We start from the raw sequence: 7,655 nt of genomic DNA, 5'->3' as shown, positions 1-7,655 counted from the left end.
ATGTTGTCAAACTGGACGCTGTGTCAACGAACGCGCCAGGGAACATGAAAGATCGTTAGGAGACGTTACGGCCTCCTTCCAGAATCTATCCACCCATTACCGTTCTTACAAATACCTCGGCGATCAAAAATGTGAGCCACGACTTGAGGGAATAAAAATTTCAGGAGTAAGGACAGATTAGCTCGCGAGCTATCAGAAGCCTTTTTTTTTTTTATCATGCAGAGAGGCGATACGTTCGACAGTAACACATCAGTCTCGCGGCGAGCCAGTGAATTCAGATTATTAAACGAAGGGGGATAATATGCAGGCTGTTCACCTTAATTTACCGTTTTTGAGTGTGTGCATGTATAAAGGCTTTTTCTTGCAGTCATGAATGCGCATGCGATAAGTGCATTCATTCTTCATAATAATAATAATATTTGGGGTTTTACGTGCCAAAACCACTTTCTGATTATGAGGCACGCCGTAGTGGAGGACTCCGGAAATTTTGACCACCTGGGGTTCTTTAACGTGCACCTAAATCTAAGAACACGGGTGTTTTCGCATTTCGCCCCCATCGAAATGCGGCCGCCGTGGCCGGGATTCGATCCCGCGACCTCGTGCTCAGCAGCCCAACACCATAGCCACTGAGCAACCACGGCGGGTCATTCTTCATAACTGTAACGTGTGTCTCTTTCATTAAACATATTTGGAGTTAGCGTCCGTCCTGTCATGTCTTTCTGTGCCCCCGTCTTTAAAGAGTAGCGCTGGATTACTTTCGTAAGAAGGAGAAATAATGCATTACCAACTAGCACCGCAACGTGTTTTGATAAGAATGCTCGCGTGATAGGAAAATTTGGCACTCTTTAACAAAATACATTGGATTTAAAAATTACAAAATATTTTTTTTTTCCTGCGCTTTACACTCATACATAGCATTGATATTCTAAACATTGGACCGTAACTTAATCCGCCACTTTCCTTCTTTTTTCTGTTTTTGAAAGGCGTCGTCATATTTTAACACTTTTGTTTCTTTCTTTGTTGATGGTGAATCCTGAAACGGTACAAAACCGAGCAACGTTCCTGCATAAAGCTACATGAAACCTAACATAACAAATTCAAGCGTCGCGCTCTAAGCACACTCATTGCTTAAAAGCCCTCTAGTGGCGTCATTGCAGAAAGGAGCACCTTTCTCTCGTTGCTTTGCTACGCGGGGTTCACTTTCCCCTTTCTGCACACCATAGTTCTGTTAGGTTCCAGGCCTGAGTTTAGGTCCATTTTTGTTGTGAGTAAGTCAATGGGGCCGCTCACCGCGAAGCTTCACTGAAGCGACAGATGTTCTGCTCTGTGCAATATTTCCTGCGCCTTAATATAACGTTCTCCGAAAAGCCGGAAAGTTACCGGTACAGAATGCGCTAAATCGCACTGCGCTGCAAACATGCCCCTAGTGACGCCAAAGACAACCGACGAAACGTCGTCTGGCCACCACATAACTAGATGGCAAATGCTGGAAAATATGCGGATATTCAGGTATTTTTTTACCGTATAATAAGCTGCAGTAAATAAAACTTAGTTTTTTTTTAGTCCATTACTTTAAAGGATGAATGCTCATTTGTAACTCACAAGTATATGTGTAAAAATTATTAATAAATATTACCGTCTTGTTTAAGAAATATGCCAAATCTTCTAATTGCAACTTGAAACATCATGGGGGTCCAAAGGCAATCGGTCCATACTTTACGGGCAAGTACGTCAACCGTCTTTATCACGGGGAGCATGGTTGTGCCAAGGATCGTTGAGTGAGGCCGGCCTTGCTGACACCGTGTAACAACACATACGCGCCGCGCAATAACATTGCGCAGGTGCAATTTTTGGACCCCATGGTGGGGCGGTGAGAAGACAATCAGAAGTAAGAAAAGCACTGATATCGGGTGCTCGTAGCTGCGCTTCTGGCGTCGTCGTATCTGGCGTTATCTGTCCATGATGTTAAGGTTACTGGAGAAAACAACACTATAACTAAGGAGAGACGCCTTGTTATGTCACGTGCAGTGCTCCTTCTGTAGCTGCAAGCCACGAGTTTTGCTACTTGTGATTGCAATAACGAAGTGCAGGAGGATAGCTGTCTGCACCGCGTACAGATGTCGTATTATTTCATGGAATCACGTTTCCTGGGTAATGCAAGCTGGATCGAGATTGTGCCTACTGCGAGTGCTTTATTACTTTTTCTGAGTAAATTATATTTGAACTAAAATGTCAAAACTCATTTGCAATTGAGTTTCGACACTCACATTAAGTGCACTTTTGCACTGAATGTCAGAAAGTAGAGCTCACCATTTAAACATTCCATTCAACTTCTTCCCTTTCATTGCTACCTAAATGTCACGGCATCGCTGCTTCATTGTCCACATAGCCTTGTGGCCTCATATCTGCCCCATCTCGTTGATGCTTTATGACTGTTAGGCTCTGTCCTGCTACCTATATGCATATGCTCAGCATGGCCTCTGGTTTAGTGCTACAGCTCTCGGTTTGATACTGTCAGTGTTCTGCTTTTATGGTTTTCATATTTCAAGGCTGTCTATGCAGTTTCATGACCCTCATCACTCGCACATACTTTCAGCAATGCATCTGTTCACCGCTGATAAATGCACCATATGTGATGCTGCATTCATTACCTATAAATTAGTACCCTAATTAGTGCTCCCATGGAACCTGTCCTTCATTCTGACTGGACATTAGTACAAAGAGATGGTACCTGGCCGTCAATCACTTTCGGAAGATTCATATTACTGTAGCACAGAATGCATCAGTGTATACAGCTAGGTAACAGCGCTAGCTCCTGGCACTCTGTGAAGACTGCGTACTGTGCACTGTGCTGAGAACGCTGTCGCTTGCAGACACCTGCACATCTGGTAATTGTTCTGTGAAATCTTACGAAAAGGATTGCGTCACCTGGAGTGATGGATTGAGAAGATTGCCCCAGATATGTTGCACCTTTAATTTGTGCCTGCTATTTACTGTTACAAAATGGCTGCTATTCTTTCATCAGCACTTCAGAATCTATCAATATTCCTAAAATGTATGACTCCTACCCAGTATATTCTTCCATTAGGATACGCAGAAAGGCAATCATCAGCGGGCATTTTTCTGCAGTGGACCTTAGGGTCATGCTGATGATGCGAGGTTGCCATAATCCTTGATGTCTCGAATGCCTGTTTATATTCTCCTAGATCGCATGAAATTTACGTTGTCCAAGACTGCAAAGCACCTCTGACACCTTGCTCACATGGTAGATTGAAATCCTGCTTGACAGATTAACATGCTGTGAATTGCAGTAGGTGATAAACACTCCCAGGATTTCCTTCAGTTTGTCCTTGGAACCACCAGCTGATCTCCTATACAAATAAATTTACACCCAGTATCTAATTACTTTTCTTTTACATTGTTATTGAAATAAAGCAGTTAAATCACACGCCTTAATTGCCTTATGAAAAGTCGTAAGAAAAATATGATCGGGTAGCTTGTATTGAGGATGCAGCCTCAATGGCGTACGCGTAATGTCTTGTGCATGCCAGTGGCGTAGCCACTAAGCTTTCTTCAGGGGAGGGGGGGGGGGCACATTCCCGGTGTTCACTAGGGCAAAAACAATGGCACTTGATCAATTCTTTTCTCAATTAGACCATAAATCCTACTGTAACTAGCATTACTCATGAAGGATCCATTATCTCTACCCCATTGGATGTTGCTAACGCATTTAGCGGCTACTTTTTATCCACCATACCTGTTCCATCCGCTCCCCCGGACTTGTTCAATGAGGTCAATCATTTTTTTTCTTTTCCCCACAGCACCTGAAGAGGTAAGGAGTGTAATCATCAGCAGATAGCCTTCGAGCACAGGTGTGGATAACATTCAGGCAAATCATATAAAAATGGTTGCTGGTGTTATTATGAATGGGCTTGGCCTTCATAATTCATCTCATTTTTGAGAAGGGTGTATTTCCCTATGTGTTAAAAATGAGCAGGGTTACTCTCGTGTTTAAGAAAAGTTGATAAATGCTTAATTTTTAATAACAGATATTCTGTTCTTACCTTTTTAGTAAATTGAAAAACTAATCCACATTTGTCTGTCTAGCTATCTGGAAGAACTTGACTTGTCCAAAACAATTGGATTCCATCATGGGTATTCAACTAACCTTGCTCTTATTTTCTTTGCCAATAAATGCAAAATAGAAATTGACTAGGACAATTATGCTGGCTCTGTTTTTTTTTTTTTAGATTTTGCTAAAGCCTTTCATACAATTAATCATGACATTCCCTATTCTAAACTGGCTTCTTGATGCATTAGAGGAACCTCTCTTAAGATGTTTCAATGTTACGTATGTGACCAGGAGCAACTAGTATCCATCTCTGGCATTTATTCTAACAAAGAGACAACTGGCATCGGTGTCCCACAAGGCTCACTTCTAGGTGCTCTGTTATTTTATATGTTAAGGATCTGCTGAAATCTCTAAGCACAAGAGAATGCATTGTACATGCCAATGACACCATACTTATATTTTCAGGTAATTGTCTCAGCAATTTTATAATGTTCCTTATTGATAATCTTGTAAACATCTCATGATATGCTAAAAATAAACTTCTAATTTTTCCTTCTAAATACCCATGTTTGTCATCTTTGATTCAAGGTCTAATAATGACACACAAGTTATACCACTTTTTATTAACGTGCATGCTATTTATCCCTCCAAGTACTGTTCGGTCCTTCCCGTCGAGCTTTATTTATTGTTAAAACTTATCTTGCATATCCAACAAATACAAAACAAAAGATCTTCTTACGGGATTAGTGTGTATCTTAATATACATACTTTGATTATTCTATGCTACGCATTCAGTCATAGCCATCTTAACTATTGCTCAACTTCCATGGGGACAAACCTATCGCACTCATCTTCCTTCCTAGCAACACGGCCAAAATCAACCCATCTGCATTTTGTTACTAGCAGTAACCGCCGATCTCGTGTTACTTATCTGTACCATAAGCTTAACATACTCTGGATTACTAACCTAGTGAAATTTAATGTTGGCGTGTTTGCACATTGAGTAATTTAACATCAGAACCTTCTCAAATTTTCTCGTAGGCTACAACTTACCAATTATTATGTTAAAACGTACTAACTATGGTACCCAAAGAGTTGGTTTAGTTTTAATTAAATTGTGGAATTTCTTGCCTTACAACATTAAATCTGCTTTTTATGTGTCATCATTTAAACATCAACTTTACGATTTCATTTGTAACGAATAGCAAGGTTTCATTGTGTGTTAACTTGTGAGGTAAACCTGAGCTTTGTCATTTTGTGCTAACGAATTTTGTGTGTTTAAGTGCTATTACTGTATTATTGTTTGTGTAGTATGTCAACTGCTGGTATTTCTATTGCAATATTTTTCTTACTTTATTTTGCTTTTGTTGTTCAGTAGTTTTTTCTTCTTTGTAACTTATAAGAGGTCCCCCTACAGTGTCTCATTATGGGGCCTCTCTCTGCATGACAAATGTACCCCCTTTTGTATATGCACTAAAACTGAATAAGTATTCAACTTCAACTTCACAAAGCTTACATGCTTAACTTATGATACAACTAGTAGGGATCCTAAGGCCTAATCTTGCAGTCGTGCTCACTCCCTATTTCTAATGAGCCATGGTCGAAGGTGGTGGGGGTGGAGTAGCATCCCTCCGTCTTGCTGTTCGAGTCTCTTCACGCCATTTCTTGATCCTACATGTCAAACGCAGCGGTGCCATAGCCAGGCGACCATCATATTTCCGCAACAAATTGCATGTTTTTAAGCCTTGTAACTCCCGACGAGCACAGGCTTGAGTTAATTGGATTGTACCTATATTATGCCTGAGCGAGCTCTCTCAAATGCTGCTGCTCCCACTCGGATCAACAAACGTGCGGCCGAGCTATGCGCCTCTCTGAATGCTAAGCGAGAGGGTAAATTCAGCTCCAATTGCATGTTGTGTGGTGTGGCAGCGATGCCATCTGTGCAGGTGACAGATCAATGATTTAATAATGGCTTCTTTCCTCAACTCAACGATACCAAAGTAAGGCACATGGCTGGTTAAGTTGCAAGGATATAATCGATAGTAGTGTTACATGTCTTAGTTACATGCAGTTTTAGCAAGCAATCCCCTCTTCTCACTGAGTTAAAAGACGTTTAATGTCAAAATGGGATATACACAAAATTTATTACTACATTCAGGAGGGTTTGCACATGAAAGTAAAGTAGAACTGCTGCTTCACTCGCAAGTGGGTATTTTTGGCTTCAATGATCACAGTATGTATGTGCAAGGCTAGGCTTGCGTCCCAACATAATCACCTTATAACATGCCTGAATCACCTCTGTATTTTATTGCATTGTATTGCGACATTTACCAGCCTGCTCACTCTTAATTTCCCCCTCTGTCCATTGTACATCTGTGTCATCACATTAAATAAAATAATGATGATGATGATGATGATGATTGTGGTGGTGGTGGTGATGGTGGTCTAGCAAGCACATTATCACCATCATGATGCTGATAATGTGCTTGCTTGGCTTCAGAAGCAAAACAAAAAAGTAGAAGCTGGTGCTGATCGTTATATCTATCATATAACAGGCATTGCAGTGTGCCAAGTTAAACAGAGTACATGATGGCCAAAATGTGTACCTTAGGTCGTGACATCAGCAATGCATCCTTGACTGGAAGTTGTCCCAAGATGAAGTGCAACATTACATGAGCAAGAAACATAATGGACTGGCAAACGCGAAAAAGTCAACTAGTATGGAGAAGTCTCCATATGCCGCAGTCCAAGATTCACAAGATGATTCGCGTGTGCAAGATGAATTCAGCAGTCTGGAGGACTCTACACCATCCAAACCAATATTGTTCTATTTATAATAATCTAAATAGGCTACATGCACTGTAGACTTATGACTACTCGAGTGACAAAGTGATCATGAACAAAATGCTGCTTTTAACATAAGCAAAGTCGGTGATCGTGGCATTCCCAGCACATACTGAAAGCACTTCCCCTCCAAAAGTCGCGACACTTCTGCTTCACGCTGTCAGGTTGATTTACTATTTACACGGTTAACCACAAGGCACAATTAGGGGATGAAAATGAAGCCTGTAACTACATTCAGCAATGAAAGTCTATGGAACACAAGATGCGAGAAAAAGCTGTATTCCCACAAAGCCTGAGCACATATCCTTAAATGAAAAGTTTCACTCTGCAGTAGTTGTTGCCGCCTACACAGCGATAAAATTAGAAGCTCCATGCCTCAACACAGCAGAAATTCACATTTTACCTAGAAACCATGTTGTGAGAAATTTTGTGAACTACACTTATAACAGGTACTGCAGAAACAAACTATGTTGTCCAAGAATATTCCCTTTCACATTTATTCACACTGTAACGTATAACCATGCGAACCAACACTCAAGCAAGCATCTGGAACGAGTATGGCCACCATGAAAGGTGCAACTACCACAGCATACATTCAGAACCAACGTGCATGGTACCAGCAGAGAAATGAAAATGAGATCAGGCACCTCAATGTCTTTATTTCACCTCTGCCCCCCCCCCCTCCCCTCTCTCTCCCACAGACACTCAAATCATGAACACAACCACACATTAAACTCCC

At 41.2% G+C, this 7,655-nt stretch overlaps 1 non-coding gene across 1 annotated transcript; it reads left to right on the top strand.

The window, feature by feature from the left end:
• Nucleotides 1-1,734: 1,734 nt before the first annotated feature.
• Nucleotides 1,735-1,858, top strand: LOC142562631 (U4atac minor spliceosomal RNA). The gene has a single exon (XR_012823950.1). It is a non-coding gene; the product is annotated as a U4atac minor spliceosomal RNA (small nuclear RNA).
• Nucleotides 1,859-7,655: the final 5,797 nt, after the last annotated feature.

The sequence above is a fragment of the Dermacentor variabilis genome, chromosome 10 (assembly GCF_050947875.1).
Source record: "Dermacentor variabilis isolate Ectoservices chromosome 10, ASM5094787v1, whole genome shotgun sequence".
In the NCBI taxonomy this organism is placed as follows: Eukaryota; Metazoa; Arthropoda; class Arachnida; order Ixodida; family Ixodidae; genus Dermacentor; species Dermacentor variabilis.
The sequence above is the reverse complement of the archived record's forward strand: the minus strand, read 5'-3'. Positions and strand labels throughout refer to the sequence as shown.